Consider the following 23,881-nt stretch of genomic DNA (forward strand, 5'->3'; position numbering starts at 1 on the left):
CAAGTACAAAGTGTCAAGAGGAGCAGCAGCCAACGTGCGCCAGCGTACCCTGCAATCAGCTAATTAAACCTAAAAACAAACTAAATCTCAGTTTGAACATTAATTTCGAAAAGACTAAGCATGTAACAAGTGGACATTGGCAAATTGTCCTAGAGATGTGCAAAACTGGGGGGGGGCATAATAACCGCTGAACAAGTGCAGGTATTCAAGAAATTCTGAGAAGAAAATACAAACACCGTCATTACCACATGCACACAGAGCCCAGATAAGAACAAATAACCGTGTGACTCGGGCTGTAATTGAGCAAGATTTGACTAATTTCAGCTATAATGGCCGGTAGTTATCGACCACACTTTGAACCTGCTATTGTAGGCCCCTCATTTTTCACACATCAATGTGCACCACCAGAAATGGACATCAAGATGGAGGGAAATCAATACAAAATGGGGCCTGTGGCAAAGGCATAGAAAAGAGAACAGGGAAACTCTAATATGAAAAATTGAGTATTTCCTCCCTCTCTTTTCTGGTTTGATCCTATTTTCCCTAAAACCTACCTGTGTGGGTTCAGGTAGGTCAACGTGTTGTGTATGTGGTGCTAACCAGTCAGCAGCTAACCTCTTGCCAATCGAGAGTTGGGCGTTACCAATTTTACAGCCATATTTATTCTGCTTAAAGTTTCAGTTATCGTGCAAATGTAACAAGTGTAGGACCACTGAACAACTGTCTGTATTCAATGAGTTTGGAGCGAAAACCCCTCTACTTTTACTTTGACTCTTTTTCAAGTAATTCAGACTAGAAAATACAAATAACTTCATTGCCACACAAAATACCTCTCAAATAAATGTATTAAAAAATACAAAATACTGGTGTATTATTAAATAAATTAACTAATTAATCACACATTTTCAAATTTCTCACAATTAATGGCGATTAATGAATGTTGTTGTTACTTACTGAAAAGACAGAAAGTGAACACATGGCAGAAAACACGCCAAAATGTCAGACGTCATTCAACCCAGAAATAAGTTTCATGGTTTCTGCACTCTGTCGCTGTGATGTTGACATGAGCTGCCATTAAAAGAAATGCGGAACAGAGAAGAATGAAAGAAACAAACATGCAGCAGGTATCTCTTCCCTCAAAACATGAAGTAATCAAGTAACGTCTCCGTTGGATAACAAAATCTCCGCTGCAGGGCTGTGTAAGGTGAACCATGCTGTAAAGCAACCAGTCGTTCCGGGGTGTAGACTGCGTCGTGAGGATGGAACAAGAGACATTTTATGATTCCCCCACTGCTAAGGGGATGATGTGTGGCCGAACTAAAGCCCAGGCTTTGTGTGTCAGAATCCTGCGTAATTAGTTACAGCCTCACAAAATACCGCATAGTGTCTTCCTTTTGGTGTTATGGATATGGTCACCCTACCTCATATGCAGTCTAATCTGTGTGCGTGATTGTTTCAGGGAGAGAGAGAAAGAGAGTTCTCCTCCCTTTCACTTGTCTTATCTTACAACAAAACCAAAAGCAGAAAGGATGTGTAACCATGGCAACCACAGCAGTATGTGAAACAGACATGAGTGAGCAGCAATCACTATACCTCCTACATTCCACAGCGTTTAGTACTGTCGTTCTAGACCCGAACAGGCGCGCAACCACACACACCATAATAATTCAGGTAGTACCATAGAAACCACTGTCTCACAGATTTAGGAGGGAGGGCTTTCCCAAGCCATCTCCCAAGCCATTGAACAGAGACTCTCGCTGAAAGGAAGTTACCTTACGCCATTTAGTTAAGATTAAGAATTAAGATTAAGTATGGCCATATTTTGTTCCGAAAAACATTTTGGGACCACTGCATATTTTGGGGTTTTAACCGTGAAACAGCCCAAGGGCATTAGGCTGTTTGACTCCTGTTGTGGGAAACAGTTGTGCTGTTGTCCCTAGAACCCTTCAGTTGTTTGCCACACTGAATTTGGAGCAGTTACTGAAATGAAGATGACCACGACGGAAATAATGAGCCAGATAATTGAAATTGAAGCGAGATACTGAAAGAATGTTTTCTTTATTTGTTTAGAAAGCTGGTAGCATGACTTGCCATTTTTTAGTACTTTCACAAAAAAATTGCTACACTGCTGCTGTATCAACACAAACCAGTGCCTGTAGTACGCGTGACACCTACTATCAGAACCACCACAACATTCCCCTTCTTCATATGGGGCAGACGGGTTGGATGGGTAAAACATGGGGCAAACCAACACAGGTCTGTCAAGCAGCCCACTGCTGTTGGTTTCCTGTGTGACAACAAGTCAGGGTTGACTACTTTTTTTACATCATTTACACTTAACTATGACATATCTGACACATCTATATGTGGTTTGTGTACCTCCTGCTGGTACAATAGTATGTTAAAAAACTGGTTTTGCTTCACGCTTGGAACAAACCAGCAGAAGTTAGTGAATTTAGCAACACCTAGAATGATGTTTGATTCCAGAGCTGACGCTGGAAAGAGTTTAGGAATGACAGTAATCCGCGCAAGAGCTCATCTTCTGTGACCCGGGTACCTATGAACTGTGACGCCCACGAAGGAGCTCCCAGAGGTCTTATCGAACATTGCAGCCAATCAGCATCCCCCTTTCCCTGCCAGCACAGACAAGCTTATGAGCAATGAATGTACTTCCCGGATGACGGTTCAGAGCGCAGAGCAAATGGAGACGTCACTTCTCTGGATTAATCACTGCAGCTTGCATGCTGATAACTGTTTAAATCACTGAAATGGTGTCCGTCATTTATATTGTATTCTTTATTGTACACTGATACAGAATAATGACCTGTGATCCACATAGTGGTCCTGGTCTTGAATGGGAGCTGGAGTGCTTCAGTCTCCAGCCACACATCTAAGAGAGCGAGCCGTCATCATATTCAAAGAAAATGATGAGGAAACAGCAGTACTCATTTTAAGCTTCCTTTTTAGGTACTTGGTGTTAACTCGAGTCTTGAAAAGTCACTCGTTAAATCGAGTGACTTTTCAAGACTTAATGTAAAAATACTTGGAATAAGTTATTTTCTGCTGATAGGATGATGATAGAAAGTGAGAAATATCTGAGGTAATACTGTGTTTTATCATAAATAAGATATGCATGCTAGGCCCTCCCGTGGGTCTTTTCCAAGGTGCGATCAAATCTTTCTATGAATCTCAGGTTTTGATCCATGGTGAACTAGGTATGGCTTGATTTTAGCCATACCTAGTTCCCCTTCTGCTTCTAGTCCAGGAACACTAGTTATTAGGTGAAAGGAGTCAGTTGACGGCATAAAACAGTCGATAGAAATGGGACTAAAGTATGTGAATCAACTTGGGCTGTCAACATAAACACATTCATCTATGCGTTAATGTGGCCGGGATTAATGCAACAAAATATTTTAACGTAGTTAAGGTTACGTTTGTTTACTTCCGAGACCATAAATAAACTGGAAGTTGATCGCAGAAACAAAATGTCCACTAGCTGCAGTCAGTTACATCAAGATAGAGAGAGCACTTTGCATTGGAAGTAAAACACAGAAGAATTACTCCACGTGTCAAACAGAAGGGTGGGAGTGGAAAACGAAGCTATGCTAAGCTATCTGCTAGGCTACTTGCATCTCCACATGTAACGTTACCCTGCCTGGGACACAGTCTGCAGAGGACCACCACTGTGTCCCTACAGGACCGTGTTTGAATACGTCCTGGATAAATGTGGGGAGATTGTTGACACTTGAAACACAGCCGTCAAATGGTGGAGAGTTGAGAGCAAAGTGCACGAGGACAACCGAGAGAGTCGCTGGTTCAACATGTTCCACCAGGTGGAATTCTGCCACAAGATGATCAAATGTGTAGTTTTGTGTTTAAAATAACATGTGTCTAAAATAGATGCTCTCTAAAGTGACTACTCATTAAAAAAATATATTATTTTAAAGATTTTACTTTTTTTTTAAACTATTGACAGCCCTAGAATAATCACAAGCACAGGACGTTACTCAGCAACAGTCTTAAATGTTCACAACAATGATCAGACTGAGCAGCAGTGTGTGAGATGTACCGTGGACAGACAGTCCACACACAACCAAATGCACAATGTCCTCAAAGTTCCAACAAGTTGACATATATGCTAGTAGGGAGACTCATATTTCTGATAACATGCCCTCAGCATCAGTACAGCTGTTTCCATTTGTCAGGCCTTATTGTGTAAGTGTCTTAAATATGTAACATCATTCGTGGATTTCAAAGTGAACAACGAAGACGGCAGATCACAGGAGGTTTGCTTTTAGAGCTCCTCATACCACGTGTGAACAAGAGAAGACTTGCTGACCGAATCAGATCAGTTCCTGAGGACAGAGTTGGTTCATACGTGTGTGAGTAGAGTGAGTGGGTGAGGAGATGTTGCTTCCTATCTTGCAGCTGGCTCAAAACTGGAAGAAAACCAACATTCATTCACACAAGTTGCAACAGAAAAGGTCTGACTGAAGAAACAATGACATTGCGCTCCGTCCCCGAGACATTTTTTGGTGCCAAATCTTGCTTTTACCTCGTAACCCGCCCTGGACATCTCCTCCTTTGAAACAAGTATTGCTACCGGCTACTGTTGAGTTGTGAGGCTGTTGTGAGGCTTTCAACCAGCTGGGTAGATTATCTGAACCGCCATGCAGCCATTAAAGTCCCGTGGAGAGAGGGACGGGCTAAGCACTGCCGGGGGATATCACCAACTCGCTCTCTTCCCTCTTCTCCCGTCCGAAAGAAAAGAAAGAGGGAAAAAATCCCTTCCACGCAGATTGTGACGTACGATCATCTCTAGTCGATCAAGGATCTCAGTGGAAGGGATTTTTTCCCTCTTTCTTTTCGCCCACTGAGTGTTATGATTTAACTCAGCCCATAGAGCAGGGTTGAGAAGAGAAGAGCGTGGGCGTAACCTGCATCTCTCTCTCTCTCTATCTCAGTACCTGCTTGCCTTCTGCAAGGAGCTGCAGAGCTGCTCTTTCTCCCTCTAAGAAATGAAATCCTGGGTTTTGACTTCATGCCCGTGGAGCCTACGACATGCAGACAGATAGAAGGGAACAGCTCAGTGGTGGGATGTGTGAAGGAGGTGGGGACCAAAACGAACAGCTGACTGCGAAATAAGCGTGAATCATATCTTTAACACTTATCTTCTCCTGTCATATTCCTCACAAATAATGGTAGACTGATTACTTCAGATCCCCAGGGACATTTCTTACAGCATTTCTTATCAACATGACAATTCACACCAGAGCAATGTATCTGTCTCAGATGAATTAAGAGGCTGAGTGTAGCTCGGGGATGGTGGGCATGTGTTCTGGTCTCAGAGGACTAATTGTAAGCCAGCATTGGCTGAATATCCAGACTGGATAAAAGACGTAAGGGATGCAGAATGATTGGGGGGGGGAGGGCGCTGCAGCTGTTCTAGAAGATTGTGGAGGAACCTTGCTAACAGAGCTTAGAGAGGGTGTGCTGGGAACCGAAGGGTTGTTGGTGTTACGGGTTAAATGCAGAGACTCTGCAATGACAAAAAGTTGATTCTTCTTCTTCTGCAGTTCTTGCACAGCCACCGGCCGGAGTGCACTCACAGATTAACTATTCGCTCCTCACATCACAGTCATTTGTTTCTCTCTATAACTAACACTATTTTTCTCCATCAAAGCTGCAGCTTCCTAATTTCTGTAAGAACGTAACTAATTAATGCAAACCTGATCTTGTGGACATGTGAATCATCTATTTCCTTTGATTATTAGAAAAAAGTTTAAAAATGAGATGTGAAAAGCAGCAAACAAAGAGCAAAGCGCCCTTTGTTACTCTCTGTCCCCTCAGAGCGCTGCTGCCGAGCTGACTGATCAACACCTTCATCGGACACCTTTAGGGGACTGACGGCTCACCGGAAACACCCGGAATCTCTGGGAAAGTCTTGTCTGAATGAATCAAAAGGGTTCTTCGTCCTGAGCACTCGTCACGGGTAAAGTTAATGCATCACGGATAATATGGACATTAATCTTTTTCCTTGATAATTATACACCACCTTCTCCTAAGCAAGAGTGAAATGATGACACCGCAGGAGCTACAAGGTGCCTCTGTATGAAGATGGCAGTCGTCTCTGTATTGCCGAGCTGGTTTACTGTACATGTGCTGCTCTCTCTTACGCCCATCAAACAAACATCCAGTTTGAGAAATGTGTCAAAATGTCATGAAGAATGAAGATAAAAGTTGTGGAACATGAGAACAAGATATAGTTTATGTCCCTGTAAACTCACCTCCTTTATATCCTCATGATTGCAGTTGTCGCTAACTGGAAGGGATTGACATCTCTGTATCACTGGTCAACTCCAGTTATCTGGGGAAGGACAAAACACACAAATACACATACTGTTACTACAGAAGGTACATGTGACAGTTTGGTTCTCAGTCGATTATGTGTGCTGCATCCTGTCCCTTTATCTGTCACAGCCAGACTTCTCTCGGGTAAGACCAAACCAACACCGTTGAGGGGGGGGTCAAAGTACGAAAAGCCATGATGTACGAGTGCTGTGGAGAGATTTAGACTAAGTTAAATATCTAATACTAAAATGCAGTTAGTTATAATTAGTGACAGTGTGCTCCAAAGTAAGTCCGACGGCTTGACGGAGTAGCAGAAGTGGGCGGGGCTTAGCAAAGTGTCCTCTCCCCCCTGCTGCGATGCGGATTACCGTAAATTACGGACTATAAACTGCTACTTTTTTCCCCACGCTTTGAACCCTGCAGCTTACACAACGATGCGGCTAATGTATCATATTTTACGTGCTAACGAGACAGACGGGTGCAAGTTATGGGCAATCAATCTGTCTGTCGGAGAAGGACACAGAGCGGCTGCTCTTATTATTTTCATTATTTGATTTAAAGAAAAGATGGACTAGCTTTATAGACTAACGGACGTCTGATTTCCACTAATGGATCCTGACATCAGTGGATGGTGGGACAACTAACCCCCCAACAGGCTTCCGCAGCAACGCCGTCAACGATTGGGGTTGACAGCAGCAGTGCTGACACTGACAAAATCTGGGCATCTAATGTGTTGAGCCACAGCAGGGGGCTCAGACACAACTGGAAATCTAATGCGACACATGAATTTGTCATGTGTGAGCTATTTTTACTCTGATGCATGTGGTCTGTACATCACGTGTAAATATAAGACGCTAATTATTTAGCTTAAACCTGTTTCTGAATTGTATTTCAGAGAGCTAGAAGCCACTGATGTTCAGCTCAATTCTTTATGTATTATTGGTGTATTTGCCGTAATCCATATTACTCATCTACACATTATCTTAGCAATAATGCTAACTTGAAATGGGATTGAAACCATGCATGGATGTTCCTAGAGGCCAGTCAGGGCTTTCTGAAAATGTTGCATCTCTATTGGCCATCACACCAGTTGTTTCGTGTATCCGCCTGGACACACACACCAACAACAGGTGCTTAATTGTCTACAAATAAGCAATTCCTAAAGCTCCTCTTTCACAGATTAATTTGTTAACACTCTGATTTGTCCCCCAACTAATGATGGGAAATGACACCCGGGGGTCCTACTAGGATATTTTTCACAAGTAGAAACCTGATTAGGTTGTTGCCTGGAAACAGACTGATTAAGAACGTGCAGCTTTAGTAGACCCAATGTTTAGCCTAACTGGACCTTTGCTGTGGGCGTAAAAAAGATTGGTGAGCTGCTGCACATCAAACCAGAGAGCTCCACCATGCACCACTTTATTACTTTATTAATATGTATTACTACATATTAAAGCCATGCTTCGTCATTTTTAAATACACAGAGGGTTTCCTAAGCTTTGTCTAATGAAATGTCTGAATATTACCCACAGTCTGATGATAGAACCCTATGACATGGGACCTTTGTCATCACCAGAGCGCCAAACACCAGCAAGTTTTAACGTAGTATGTGTAAGTATGTGTGAGTGTCCCCTCTGTGTCTAGAGACCCCTAAAGAGGGACATGGGTGGCTGGGCTGTAATAAAATCAATATGAATCTTACAGATGCATAAAACACTAAAACAGAGGTCTTCAACAGGGGGTCCACATAGGTACTGCAGGGTGGTTGCGTATTTTTTGGTTGATAAGACACATTTTTTTCCACAAATTGAAATCTCTTCAGAATCCAAAACCTGAATTTATTGTCTTTAAATACACATAGCGAACGGATAAATTGATGGAGAAGACGTTATCCTTCAGTCCCCCAGCAGCTCTCTGCTGGACACCGATTCACTCACAGCTCCTTTCATGCTGATACGACATCACAGGCACCAGCCAATCAGATCCATTCATGCTCACGTCTAAAGCGCCGAGCTCAAAAATAAAAGATTCCACCACAGCGGACAAAACTCCGCAGAATAGGGGGTCCCTGCTCCATCTCGCCATCAGTTTGAGGGCCTGAAAAACGTTGAAGACCCTGCACTAAACAATAGGGGCAGACTGTTTGGGGGGTGGGGGGTGGAGTTCTACACAGGCGGACGCTGCAAGAAAAATAGGTTCCCTTCCCCCAGAAATTATAACACAATGCCCCCCACACAAATATTGAGAGAAATTAAAAGGATAGTTACCACAAAAAGGGAAAGGGTCTGACGGTTCACTATATTGTCTCTTGCCACGACGAAACCGAAAAAAACTATCTACAATGGTCCTCAGACAGTAGTATACCGTCTTATTAGTCTTTAAACTAAATCACCAAAAGTAGTTTTGTTCAGGTCTTGATCTTGACATTTTTGCTCAAATTGTTAATGTATTGTATTTGAAGGCAGCTTTAAACACCAATTGACTAGCATTAGAGATTACCGCTAGTGATTAGCATTTGTTTTAGCAATGAAAAGGCTTTCATGAACAGCCATTTAAAAATACTCCAGCTCCCTGTTAAAGTGATGATGTGGTAGTGCTCTTAATTTTCTGTAAGTGCAGTATGAATTCATAGTGGAATCGGATAGTCGATAAAGTTTAATTTATTGACTATGCGAAACAGGCACGTGCACAATGACCCCCAGTGGTGCTCAAGCACCTGCCCTTTGCCCTGGATAAGCAGAGTGCCCCTTCTGCTGCAGCCCAATTTTTTCTTCATTCGTCAATATTTAAGAAAAATGACTCTCTCTGTCAACAATTCCCGCCAAATGTGTTTTGATATCTGAACATTTATTTGAGTTCTTGTGAGAATTTCGCCCGAAAATGCCCACGGCGCTCACAAGCCCCGGCCCTCCCTCCTCCTCCACTTAGAGCTCGTGAAGTGCTGAACGCCAAACGGCTGCAGCAGCGGACAAAAAGGTGATGACGGTGTTTGTGTAAACCGCTGAAAACTGGTCCGACGTTTCCTAAAAAATAAGCAAAATACTCAAATCTGATTTCAAAGTCTTGTCGAGCTGTTTACTGACATTTTTCATGTTTAATGAAGACAGAGAGGGCGAGATACAGACAGTTTTACTGTTCTACAAATTAGACAAGTTCACTAGTTTTGTTTAATTTAATTCAATTATTGAAATAAAAGGTAGGTCTTACGTTGAGTTGCATGACAGTCTGGTGAGGTATATTGTGGTACATTATTAGCGTAATGCTGCTTTTGCTTCAACTGTGTCAGAAAACAGTAAAAAGAAATGCATGTATGTTGTCATCTTTATGGAGATTATGTAAGTGTGTCTTATTATTCACAACATTGTTTATCTTATTTACAAAATGTACAGCATAATACCCTGTGTTTATTTATTTATTTATGATTATATTTTTAATTTCCTGATTACGTTTGGCGATGGGGGCCCTTTTGTTATGGTTTCAGCACCTGCCCCCCCGAAACGTCTGTGCACGTACCTGGTAGGAAAGCACTCACATTTTATACTGAGTGTTTCTTAAACCCCCCCAGTCGGACCCATGTTAATCATTTATCTTTCTTTTCAGGCATTGCAGGGACCTTGCCAGTGGAAGTAGTTTTTTAATTTTGTGTCTGGCATGTTGATATTGTACCGAAGAGGCGTCTGCTTTAGACAGGGCTGCTGTTGGGGGCTAATCATCTCTGTGGATTAATATAATCCATTAAATCATTTTAATCCCTAGCCTCGACCAAAACATTTCACCAACCAAAAACAGATTCTGCAAAGAGCTGCAACAATTAGTCGACAAAATCAACAACATCGATTGTGAAAAATTGTTGACGAAATGTTCTATTGTCAAAGCATCATATATTATGAAAAGATTCAGAACTACCTGTCATTTTCCTTCAAGTCTTGGAGTATTTCATCAGCAAACCAAACCAAAAAGTACAACACAGCATCTACAAAACAGAGTTGTCATTTCACAGCAGCGCCGAATACTAAACTATGGTACGTGATAATTAAAGCCTGTTTTCCTCTTTCTCACGCAAAGGCGTGTGCACGAGTTTATCCTGAATGCACCCCTCAGGTGGCAAGTCTTGGCAGAGAGCATCCCAAACATGCATCACTTGCATAGGCTTGAGTGCGGTTTTGAGTTACTTTTAAACCTTTATTTGCACTTTCTCTTTACTTTTAGAAACATATTTTCACCACTATTTAAGGTTTTTATTAATATATTTGTATTGTACTCACATACATTAGAAGTTCAAATTGCAACATTGAGTCATTATTTTAATTAGCTATCAGGTTAGTCGATTAATCGGATAGATTAATCGATTAATCGATTACAAAAATAATTGTTAGTTGCAGCCCTACCTTTAACTAAAGTACCTTTGTATCTCTCCAAGTGAACGTTGTTTTTAATTATTGACTTTAACTTTGTACCAGAGCTGGAAACATGATGCTAATGCTAACTTTAGCCTGGTCAGGGCCCAGTTCTCCATACCTCAGGCATTGCCTGTTGTTCAGGGATGGCCCAAATTAGTTATAGAAGTACGTATTGATTCAATAAAGAAATACCAAGAGTAAAAAGTGCATATTCAATAATTGCTGTCATTAAACACAGAAGAGCATTTCATTTTGAAATGGTATTTTTTGAAAAGCCAAATGACTATAGAAATAAGAGTGGATTTATTATATGATGTCTAACAGAAAGACCAGACACAATAGAGAAAATTAGAACGCAAGACATCAGTCTTATTACATACTTTTAATAATTCATATGGATTAAAATAGTTCATGAAATTTCATATGCAGCTCATTGAGGGTTCATAAAATCGATCTAGCCTCCAGGAGATGCTCATGTTTGTAATGGAAAAATGATATGTGACCCTTTTAAATGCTTCATTTGTATAACCAGTTTATTAGTTGCAAGTGCTTAGGTCACAAAGGCCCTGACATAAGAACTGATGTCTCCCACTTGGATTAGATGTTTCCAGCGTCATAGCTGTAGAGATTGAACAGTGTTTGTTATGTCTATGAACACCTTTGTTTAAGCATGTTGGGAGAGCAAGGACACGGTCAAAGAACTGACGTGTCTTACATGGATAAGATGTTCCCAGTACCCTGGCTGTAGATACTCAACAAGATGGTCAACGGTTTCTGTTGACACCACCGATATCTTAACTTAGGTATAAGAACTGCCTCGATGTGTTGGGGCAAAAAAAGGAGGTTCTTGACAGTCTACTGACCACGTAGCTGTTGTGACCCTTTTTCCCTTGCAAGGAAATAAACGGAGAAAAGACATACTTGACTCAGAGCCTTTGTTTCTTACTTAACGATTGTCTGTGCAAAATCTTCCACCACAACTCGACTCCACTCGAGTACACGGCTCATTGTGGATGGAGAGCCGGCAGGGGAAGGAAGTTGTGCCTCCGGTGGTCACATGTCAAGGCAGCGATGGAACATAAACACAAGGACATGTTCATAATTTCAAATCAAAGTTAGTTATATCGGTTGTTGGTTTGTACCACTCCTGGTTAGTGTCTGAGCAGGTGTGTTTGAGGGAACAAAGGTGATCTTCTATCGAGAATAATGTACGTTCTGGTTCCAAAGTGCACAAAGCTGCCACACTACTAAAATGGAAGCCTCGCTGCACCAAAACAATTTATCAAAATACAAAAGTATGTAACATGTGCTCGACAATTGTAAAAACTAAAATGTACTTTTACCACAATAAAAAGGGACAGTTGTCTCATTTGATGCAGCATACAGTGCATGAACATAGCTTTAAGCTCATTTGCTTCTGTAGGTGCATCTAACGCTAGACCAATTGATGTGTAAAAGTACACTTTGTAGCAAACTCATTCCCCATCTTGCACTTTATAAGTACCTTAAACCTACATAAGTGACTGATATTAGACACATCGATAATTACGTTATCAGTAACGCTAGATTTGGCTCGTACACTAAGATGATAAGGGCCGTACGGTCATAAATGTGCAGGTTCCTTAGTAGTTGACTTTTACCCCAATGCCTGAAAGTTGGCGGCATAAGGTGCCGCGGGAGGGACTGGGCTGACATACTGGAAATGTAAAGTAGAGCAAGCTCTAGGGCTATTTAAGACATTAATATTGTGCATATCATTGAGTATAACAATAAGTATCTGGTGGTTGTTCTCTGCATTGGACAGCCAGTGACTTGAGGCTGTTTTAGACTGAATCCCTTTTCCTAAGAGGTTTGCGTTGATGATTATATTCAACGTTAAGGGTATTGCACCTCAGTGGTACGAGTGTTAAATGAAGGGATTGATCAACACTATTCTTTACTCATCCTTTGATTTAGATTTTTTTGTCCACAATGACAGGTCATCATTTCTGATTGGTTGTCAATCTGAGGAAGGCAGGTCTTCCTCAACTACCACTCAGTCCAGTTGATGACACTGGGGAACGAGGGAACAGAAAGCGCAGCGTGACCAGGCTCACCGAAACGCTGCTTCTTTTTCAGCCTCACGAGAGATGAGACATTTCTATGAGTCACCAGCAGACACTCACACAGAGGCACAGAATAGAGTATTTACACATGTGGGAATTTCAGAATAAATCCATAGGATCCTGAATCCTTGAGGAACTATTAAGTTTGCTGATTAGTCTGGAGTATTCTATAGTCTTTAAAGTATGGGGGAACAGTAAAACATGTTGAGCTGACGCAGAAGAAATATCAAAATATTCCCTTAAAGCTGCAGTGATCAACATTACTTCCCACTGGAGGGGTAGAACAGGGATTCCCCAAAGTGGAGAAGCCTCTAGGCGCAAGAGGAAAGATGGAATTGTGGTCTCTAATAATTTTAATATATATATATATATATATATATATATATATATTTTTTTTTTTTTTAAATAAGTAGTTTTGTATAGAAAATAGCAACATGAATTATACAAAAAGAAAAACTACAATTTAATAAATGCACTCTTTTTACGTACACACTAGCTAACTTAACCTTGTTTGTGCAGCTAACTTCAGCAACATTCATACAAATATGCTAAACTGGCTAAAGTCAGGAAACTGTCCGGTGGACATCTGAAGCTATCAGTTATCAGAGGGGATGGACGAGATGGGGAGGAATCGGAAGAAACTGAGTTAATAATCACATCTCTCTGTAAGGAATACATGTTCTAGAACACAACTCGGAAACAGAAATGCAATCAAAGTTCTTTACTTGTGTTCAGTCAGGGTCAAAACCAGGATATCAGTCCAACAGGCAAACAAATCCTTGGTCGGGTAATCACGCAAACAGGGTCAGAACCGGCCGATCTGGACCGAGCTCAAGCTACGCTGGCGAGCTTTACAGTGACACAGAATATAACCTGGCAGAGGGCAAGTGTGGGGACCTAAATAGTGAGGGACTAATGAGGGAATGGGCCGCAGGTGGGGAGGGCACCAGGTGAAGGGAATGAGAGATGATCTTGTGTTGATGACGGGATCTGGAATGACCGTAGAGTTAATTGACAAACAGCCAGGCAGGAGAAACAGTAATACGACGGAGAATTCGTGACACTCGCTCTCTCTCGCTCTCTCTCTCTGCGTGTGAAATCCTCACATGGACCCTTTTTTATTCATAACAAAAATTTCTTCATGTCTCAATCATCTTGATTTTTCTACTACTGCTCAAGGCTTCTTTTTGATCAGTTAACACAAGCAGTCCAGTAAATCTAAAATCCCTTTTTGTTGAGAAAGTTTTGTGGTTGAAAAATCACATTACAACAGAATATGGAAAGGCTGTTTCTTTTCAGTACCAGTATGTGTGCACAGTACATCAACATTACAAAACCAAACATGAATCTTTGGCAGTTAAAAAGTGTGCGGTCAACTAGGTGACCCCAAGCTTTGTTGCCTGACAAACCGGTTTCATGTTAGAAGATATTTTGCGGGCGGTCTTGAACGCTTGGGCGGCACTTGGGAATTGTGACAAGCGCATGTAATTGGGAGAGAATCCGGTCGTTTCAAAATGATGTTTTCTCTGCGGCCCGGTAACAAGTGGTTGGGTACCTCTACAGAAAAAGGTTCCACACAGCAGCTCTATGCAACGAACTCCTGCTGATCTGTGAACCCTTAGATTAGTTAAACTATTCTGCTCATTAACATACACTATATTGTTTTCCTTCTCTGGACTGCCCCCTGAACATTCGGTAAAGAACAAGCATGGCAGCGCTCCAAAAGTCCAGCCAAAACATCTTGATAGTGGCTGGCCGATTCATATTCTCTATTCTATGTAACATAGCCAATGGGTGCCCACCCAACTGTGTCTTATTATCGACCGGGCGATCAACATACTGGGCACCCCTGATAAAGACCATGCATCCATGAGCCATGATCATATGCCTGTGTTGATGTAGAAAAAGAGAATAAGAGCAGGAAAGCTGCAGGAATGTTGATATTGGCTTATCTCAAAATGAACCACTCTTCACAACAAGATTCTACAAGAAGTACTAGTTGATCACACATTGTCGGTATAAAACATTCAATCAAATCGTTTTTTTCTGTAGTTCTAAGTGTGATGAATGCAACCAGGAGAGATTGTTGAGCATACAGCGCTAAATAGTATCAAAAAAAGCCTTAGCTGATGGGTCCCCCAGGATGCAAGGGACAGATCAGCCGCGGACAGGCGACCTATACACATAATCTCATAATCATAATCTCCTCCCAGCCGCCTGCTGGGAATCATTCATGGAATTGCCAAATTAATGGCAGAGTTTAGAGCATCTTACACATGATATTGACACGACGACCTCCTCCACTTCCTGAGCCACAGAGAGAGAGAGAGACAGTGACCTTTTTCCTGTGAAGTAAAGGTTGTCTTGTGTTTGAAATTCATTACCAGTGGACACAACCAGAGCGGATATCGCAGGGTTCAAAGCTATGTTTACAGCCTTCGTTAGTGAGCACACAGATGTGTGCTACTGGGGAGGTTAACGCCACTCCATCCCCAGACCCCAGTGTTTTATCTACCGGGGGACGCAGAGGCATGATCAGCAAACACAACCCGAGTAGGAAGGACGTTGAACTACAGTCTTAGATTCTCTGTACAAATGGTGATTGTTAGTTGTTATGGTGATTACCCCATGCTTTAATGCTACATCGTCTACAGACAGTGAACCAATAAAAGACAAGTGTGGATGAAGCCTTGGGCGGTTACATTGGGCTCATTTACTCTGGCTCTCTACCCATCATAATGTTACTGCTCCACTGCCCGAGTGAGGTGGTGAATGGCTGCAACTCGGCCTAGTTTATGATGATTGAAAAAACGACTACAATGGCTGCAATAGCAACTTAAAACGTAAGAATGGGCAGTGCGCTGATTATCCTGCTAAAGATTTTAATGGGAATGTCTCTTCTACTCCTGATCTATTTCTACGGGTATGAGTCACCTCCATCTTGTAACATAACTGTTGCAGGATTTCCTGAAGTAGGCACTCAAATCTCCTAATTGGTCAAGCAAGCCCTTCATCATAGACTAGAGCACCTTTCAAGGATTAGACTTACTAAAAATTGAACTGAAAAATAGGTGAAGACATAAAAGAGAGAAAGGGATGTATTTGCTGTTACAAAACATCCGCAGATGAAAGTCCAACTACATGCTATCAGTTCTGAAGCCATTCTTGACAGGATGTCACAAAATGTTCCTTTTTAAGGACATATTGATTTTCTCTTGGGACCTGCTGCTTCAAATACATAGAGGACTGTTTCCAAGGAGATTTCACAGCTCCTCATATGGAGGTGAAAGTCTTATCAAGCTCTCTCTACTTCATCGTCTTCAAATGCGTTACACCAGGATCAGATGTGACCACAGAGGGGCGGAGCTTATCCATCAGTGCGCTAACTGTCTCTACCTCAGTCGCTGCCCTGTTTTAACAATGCTGGGCTGAAAAAAGGAAAAACTTGAATGCAGACTGAAATTACACAGTTGTGGAGAATTTAGCTTTCATGGAGGTTGAGTTACTTAAATTAAGTAAGAAAATGTGTGTAAAATACCAAAGGCATTCAGGGAGCTGCTGTGTTAAACCACATGTGCGTAGTTTACAGCATAAATAAAAACCTGGAGATTGTAAAGAATGTATTGGTATGGGGGTGTTCACAAATAGAGCATCTCTGTATGTTCAGCGGTCTCTGACAGTGTCACAGGACTCAGGGAAAATCTCTAAATCTCTGGAGCAGTCAGAGAGTGAAAGAGTTGAAAGGTTTTGCCCTCTCAGCACGCGGCATTCTCTGAGGACATGTTCAACTGGCAGTAAGCTCTCTGGATGAATGCACCCGGAAACAAGTCAGGACGTCCCAGTTCCTCACAATACAGAACTGTGCAGGGACTACCTAAACACAATCTGCCTTTGTCCATCTCTTTGAGTAGAACAAAATACATTGATTGCAGTCACAGTTGACATGAAACTGTATGAAATGGAGAGAAAACAATGGAATTGAATTACTTTACAGTTAAATATTTAACATTTATTCACATACAGTTTAACATAATAAGGACATCTTATTAATACAATTTAGTATATGAATTAATAAATATATATATATATATATATATATATATATAAAACATTCAGAATATGATATATTCTACATTATATAGTAGCCTCTAGCTAGCTAAACCTCCCAGTGTAGAAGTCTCTTATGTGCAGCTTCCCTTTCACGCCGGTCCGTTGTCTGATCGTGCGTTTAGGCTGATCTGGGTCCAGTTGTTTTACCTCTAGTTTCTCTGCCAAAGTTCTTCTCTCAAACAGGTCTCGGAGGACAGATTTTCCGAAGTTCAGGTTGGGTCTCCTTGAATGTTGTTATGTCTTGTTGTTAAAAGGGCGCGAGACTAGCCCTGATGAGAGCGCAGCTTGGGGCCAGCCCTACAATGGCCCACGGCTGAATCTATTTCAGGACGCTGATTGGCTAAATGATATGTCACTCATTTATCTTGAAGCAGTAATTTGCTGAACTGCTTTTTAGACCCGCCTTTTTTGGGGATGGCGTGAGCCCAGCTGAGACATGCAGACAGGCGGAAAGGACGAGCAGGAAAAGCAAATACTTTGCACAGATATGTTATTTTACAAATATTAATTTGTATATTTTAAAAACACAAATATTGACTATTGGTAAAACGTATTTTTGATATAATAAAAATACAAATACAAATACAAAAAAAATACTTTATTTTGTGGCTCAAGGTGTTGCCAGGCCCCATGGCCCTCTATGGCACCACTGGTTGTTCATCTTTCATTCTTTCTAATGGCCGTAAGGTGGCGACTCCTTTGGTTATAAGATGTAAACATGAGTTTATGGTCTCAATCCCAAGTTTAAAATCTTCAACACACCATGATGTTCATTTAGTAAATTATGGTTCATTTGGAGTCAACTAGACCATTAAACAGAGTGTGCTTTAGGAGGGGTTTACAAAGTGATTGACAGTTTGCTACTACGTACAGTCTGGGGGTTGTCAGTGTTCTTACGTTAGAGCAGGAGTAACCACACTTCCTCGGCTCGCGAGCTACTTTTGAATTGACTCGATTGTCTGGAGATGGTCACAGCTGCTCGGCTGTGATGCCAACAGTCGCTCCACTCAGTTTGGCCGTCTCCACGTCCATCCTCCAATCCAAACAATGGCCAGACGCAGCCTGTCACCTCCGTACATCATCATACTTCATAACATAATATCACTAACATAACATAATACTACATAGTTCTAAACGCCAAGTTCTAATATCATTAACATAATATTCATCTCATTTTATATAACCCAACATCACAAAGTTGCCACATAAGGCTGTTGTCCAATCTGTACACCTAGGACATCCTCTGTTCCCAAACCTGACACAGAAGAAATACCCTTAAAACCCTTAAATGGGAAAAAAAATAAGAAAGAAACCTGTTGAAGAAGGACTAGACAGAAATCATTCTCCCGGAGAACATTACATTATGGACGTCTTGTGTATTGAATGACGGACACGATTTACAATATGTTTAATTAATATAACAGAAACTATTCTGCTATCTGAAACCACACATTATTATCATTTCTACCACTAGTCATGCTTTTTCTACTTCAACTCCCAACGGTGTCCAATAAATATTTTCTTATGATCTCCTGTAGCGACCAGCAGCTTCCTCTTCAAAATGGGCATTCATTCCTATAAGTCTGAATGCTGCTCACACACACACACACACACACACACTGAGAATGTGTCCAAGAGACAAAACCATCTCCTGTCTGTGGCGGGCTCCATCAACCCCATGGGACCATCAGTCTCTTCACTCAATTTCAGTGGAGCTCATTTAACACCCCAAGGTCAGTGGTCAACACAAGCACCAGCTGACACATGGGGAATCCCCTTTCTCTGTTTAACACACACACACACACACACACACACACACAGAATGCACTATGATCCATCTGGCTGGGCTATCCCCACGATTCATTCTGCCCCACTTTCTGAAAAGTGGGGCAGAATGCACATTGCAAACAATACGGTTCCAAGCAGTTTTTGGTCATTGTAGAACAGGGATTTACGTTCTCCGTGGTGTCCGCCGGCGGAGGGGGCACGAGCCCAAAATCACATCATTACTCATTGGGAGTGAAGCACCAAGGGTCCTCAGGTTTCTGCAGCACTTGGTCTTGCAGTCCACCTCTGACGTTTTGTCACATTAACTCCTTTGATATAACAAGATAAAAGCAAGTAAATAAGGCATTTTATTTATTTTACATCACACCCCTATCCCACTTTGCACTGACAGAGAGAAATACATTTTCCTTCTTATATCGTCTAGTGCCACCAATTCCAACCAATAATTGCCTGATATCCATCAATCTGCTACTTTTAGCAACAATGAAAGCGTGTGTGCAGCCACAGTCCTTTACGTACAAAATCACATAATCATGATTATTGATAGCATTAAAATGTACTTTTGCCGAAAAACACATAAATGCATAACACTGCCAAACAATCCAACGTGATTCTAAACACCACGTCCTGTTTTTGCAGTACCCATAGCTGGAAGAGGCTCAGACAGGCTACGTGAGGCGTTGACCTTGAGTGTGAGGGTGAAGATGGGCAGCTGTTAAGGACTTAGTATTGGTAAAATGCGCGCACGTGTCCGCGTATGCACAAACGTGTCGGGTGAAAAAAACGTGGAGTCGTGGAAAAAAAATCTAGACTTTCTTGGGGAGGCAGTGGTAGTGCTTGGGGGGGGGGGAGGGGGAGGGGGTAGGAGCGACCCCTTATTTAATGGCAGGGGAAACATTGGTCTATAGAGGTGTGTTTCTACTTTGCGTCAGTTGCTCTACAGGTTTTCTAACATCCTAAACATTGTCAATCGTGCAGTAAAGCCGTATAGCTCGGATGCTCCTTATGAAGGACAGCCGGGAGAAAAGGGCAGTGTAGCAGAGAGCAGGCTCTGTGCCGAGAGGGCAGAGGAGTCAATCCCTTCTGTAGCAGCAATATTAAATGCAAGAACGCTTCTGCCGGACCAACCAGCTTGACTTTATGCATAATTTATAGCAGTACACCGAAATAATCCCACTTAAGCAAAGCCATGGATGCGGAGGGGAATTGAAGGAGGTGGTAACAGAGGAACAGAGAGGCAAGCAGCTAGGTAGTTTCTTCAGGGAAGCCAGAGACAAAATACAGTCAGGTTGACTTTATATTGGAGAGGGGATTACAAAAATCAAAGACAAATGGGAACTATATTCCAACATGTAACGTCCATATCATCTGCGTGTTAGTCTGCAAGATACTTCAATACCAGTCTGCTAAAAATAGATTCATCCATTTATCCCAAAATGATCCATGCCAACATAATCAACTACTGAGTGTGTCCACATTATATACATCATGCATACATATACACATTTTAATAATTTTCTCAAGTGAACGTATTGTACATCTTTTACGCTGCCTTTCTGTACACAAGACAGTTTCCTGTGCCAATGTGAGGGTTTTGAGAAAGAGGTTGCCGCATGTGTGCAGGCTGGAAAAGGTGAAGCAAATTTGTAATTTGTGATTTGGGGCTAAACAAAAGAAAATTAATAAAATTGAATTCTGAAGAAGCCAAAGAAAACCACACGTTAAGAGCAAGTCAGGTCTCAAGTCTTTGAGCTACAGTCCGAGTCAAATCGCAGTGAATTGGACGTTCTAAGATTGTGTACTCTAAAATGAAGAGGTGTGTGTAGAGGGCAGTACAACTTCTATAAAATCATGACAGGGAGAGGAGAGCAGGGTAAAATCACCGTCTCTCTTCTTTATCATTTCCAAATCAATTTGAAAAACACGTTACCCTTCACGATCACAACATTATAACAGGCAAGCTAACATTCATGAGTCTGTTTTACTCCGTGAGGACTCCGAGGTCCGTGAAGAGATTTAAAATAAAAATGTCCGCCAGGCTGCAGCAATCTTAGGCCCGCCCCCAAATGTTCTCATTAGTTGAGATTCGTGATGGCGCCCCTCCCCCTGTGACCCATGAACTTACTGTACGTGTATTCAGAGCAGAGGAAAACAGACTTTCAAAATAATAATAATACATTTAATAAAATAATTGTCAGTGTTAATTAATGAACGCGATAATAAACACCCAGCCCTAGAAATAATATAACTAGGTACTTTTATATAAGAAATAACTTTGGTTCTTTTGAACCAAAAGATTCAGAAATGACTTTTGTGACTAAACATGACACAGGGCGTGGAGCTAAGAGCGGAGGAGCAGGCCGCTCAGACGCAACTTGAAACGTCATATTCTAAGTGTCAAGCGACTCATTGTGTTCACATGAGATCTGCTGTCTAGGCAGCGCATCAAAACCGAGAGCTGTGAAAGCTCCAACAGGAATTCACTCCGACACAACGAGTGTTTCGTCAAATAGCGCTTTGAAACTCTTTGATCGAGGTCAGAGACAAACTGTTCTCGCAAGCTGCACTCGAGACAGCCGCACAAAGGGCTGAAACATGGAGCCGATTAATCAATACAGCCCAAATGTTTTCATTCATTTCGCATTTGTTACGTTCATGATCATATTACTTTTTAAATCCATGAATTCTCAGGTCAAATACACAACTACGCAAGAAGCAATACAAGACTGCCGGTTACTTCTAGTTCTCAACGTTTTATAGATCCCCCCTTTTGTGAACAGGGCTGCGTATTAAAATAATGACCAGTATTTGAGGTACAAATCCAGCCGAAACCCAGTTGTAAACAGGAAGCACGTGAAAACTGGAGCATTGATGTGGCGTTACCTGTTCTGCCCTCAGTGAGAAATGAGTGAGATTTCCTCAAGGTTACTGAAAGATCCCCTGCAGCGTTGAAGAACTCCTCCCTCTCATCTCAGTGCCTCATCCACAAACAAGCCAAACAAAACCGGTCCGCTGTGGAATCAAACTGTTCAGCTTTAATGTTGTTTGATTCTTGTAAACCGAGCTGCCGGCTGAGACAGAGTCCCCCCCCCCTCCCCCCGCGCTTCCACCAGCCGCTCGCTGCAGGCAGGGCTCACATCCGAGGCAGGAGGGGGGGGACAGGATGGAGGATGGAGCTGTTCTCCATTCTTTAGAAATGATTTGATGAAAAGAAACTTCTAAGAAAGGGATTATATTATTATTATATTAGGAAAATATATTATTTAATATGGGACTCAATTATACATCTTCCTTATATAAACACACACAAAAAAAACACCATGAAATTATGTAATGGGATTGAAATAACCTTCCAAAAATCTGCAAATTGCGCAAAAAGTTATTAAAAAGAGAAACACAGCAAAATGAGTTATTTAAAAAAGCTGAAACCGGGAAGTGGTCATCACATTGCTTTCATAAACTGAAACAATAACACAAATGAAATGAACGATGACGTTCCAAATACTCCACTCATTATTTCAGCAGCACACAAAAGACGTCAAAAGTAACTTGTCTTTCACTCAGGAAATGTCCCCCAACCCAGAATAATGCACACCTGCCTTTTCTCTGGAAGGGCAGGTTCACTCCCCTGCTGTGAGGAGGCGAGTGCCTGTTTCCTGTGGCCGCCTCTATTAGCATTATTGTAATAAATGCAAGAGCAGTTACATTACTGAGCCTGTCACATAATGTATTTAAGCCTGTTTTCCAAGTTATGCATCACTTTGCATTGAACTGCATTGAGAGATGAGAACACACACTGTGATAAATGCAAAGAGTAACACATATGGAGCAAAGTAGAGACAATAAAACGGATATGAAGGTGATGTGTAACTGACTCATCCATGTTGGGTGGTAATATAATAATATAATCCCTCCCCAGCTGACACTCTGCCCACGCGCTCATCATCACCAGTTGGTCTCCTTGAATTAGAAACACGCTGGGATCTGACGCGCGCTCCTCCGCGCGCACAACTTCTTTCCGAGAGGCGCGAGACACCAAAAAAAGCAGAAGAGTCAATGACATCACTTAACGACATCACCCGACCGCTTTCGCTTTTCATTTAACGGCTGTAAACTAACTAACGCACCCCTTCCCATCCAGCTGCATCCAGCTGCCGCCCGCGTGCGTGCGCGCGCGCGCGCGCTCTATCTCCACCGAAGCAAGGAGGTAAAGCCGCGTGAGACACACGGGGCGAATCAGCGGCCGCTTAACGGCGCCGCTGCTGAAGCTCCGCGCGCCGACCCCCGTCTGCACGGGGCATCCTTCAGCACCTGCGTGAAGAAAGCCACGGTCTTACCGAGCCGCGCATAAGCACAGCCCCCCCCCCCCCACCCCTCCCTCGGCGACCATCACCTCTGAAACTTTGAAATGATGTTGAACAGGAGCTCAGTGAATTAGCTCCGAGACCCCTAGGTGCTCAGCGGGAAGGTCCCCCCGCCATATTCTCTGCGGGATTAAAGGTCCTCTGAGCGGCGGCACCCCGCGGGGGGAATCTCCCCACGCGCGACAGCGGCCGCTGACGCCAATGCAGCAGAGAGCCCGAGGACCGCTCGGTATCGACGAGCCGCTCATTCATAAGCGGTTGAAGCCCGAATGGTCCAGCTTACCTTTCGGCGGACAGCAGCAGCTCCTCACGCCGCCGTGGATCGGAGGCACCGGCAGCTAAATCCAAAAAGCACGTCCGTTTTTAGAAGCGAGGCGACCACAACAGAGAGTCACTGCTGGAATGCATGTGTGTGTGTGTGTGTGTGTGTGTGTGTGTGCGTGTGTGTGTGTGTGTGTGCGTGTGTGCGCGCGCGCGTGCATGCGTGTGCGTGTGCGTTGCGTGGGTCTGTGTGAGTGTGAGCGCTTGCGAGTGCGCAAGTGCATGTGGATGTGGGGGCATCAAGTGGCGCAAGCCTGTGGTCCATGAACTGCAGCAAGTTAACCGCAGTAAGCCTGGATGGCGCCGGAAATCAGGCAAGTTAGCGCTAGAAAATAAAAGATCACATTTCTCGTGTGACACAGATGAAAGAAAATGCTTGTAATTCAATGATGTAACTTGAGTTTTATTCATTTTTCATTCACTGGCCTATATCAAATCAAAA

At 42.5% G+C, this 23,881-nt stretch overlaps 1 protein-coding gene across 5 annotated transcripts in view; it reads right to left on the reverse strand.

Moving 5' to 3' along the window:
* Positions 1-23,661, reverse strand: part of LOC120815930 (disks large-associated protein 1) — an 82,319-nt gene extending 58,658 nt beyond the window's left edge. For 4 of the 5 annotated variants that reach the window (XM_040171038.2, XM_040171037.2, XM_040171035.2 and 1 more), the window contains exons 1-2: positions 23,402-23,661; positions 6,288-6,367 (exon numbers count right to left, since the gene is read on the reverse strand). The gene's annotated coding sequence lies outside the window, so the exon portion shown is untranslated. The remainder of the gene's footprint in view (positions 1-6,287; positions 6,368-23,401) is intronic. The other variant, XM_040171040.2, reaches the window with a different exon arrangement.
* Positions 23,662-23,881: the final 220 nt, after the last annotated feature.

Source organism: Gasterosteus aculeatus, chromosome 3 (genome assembly GCF_964276395.1).
Source record: "Gasterosteus aculeatus chromosome 3, fGasAcu3.hap1.1, whole genome shotgun sequence".
NCBI lineage: Eukaryota > Metazoa > Chordata > Actinopteri > Perciformes > Gasterosteidae > Gasterosteus > Gasterosteus aculeatus.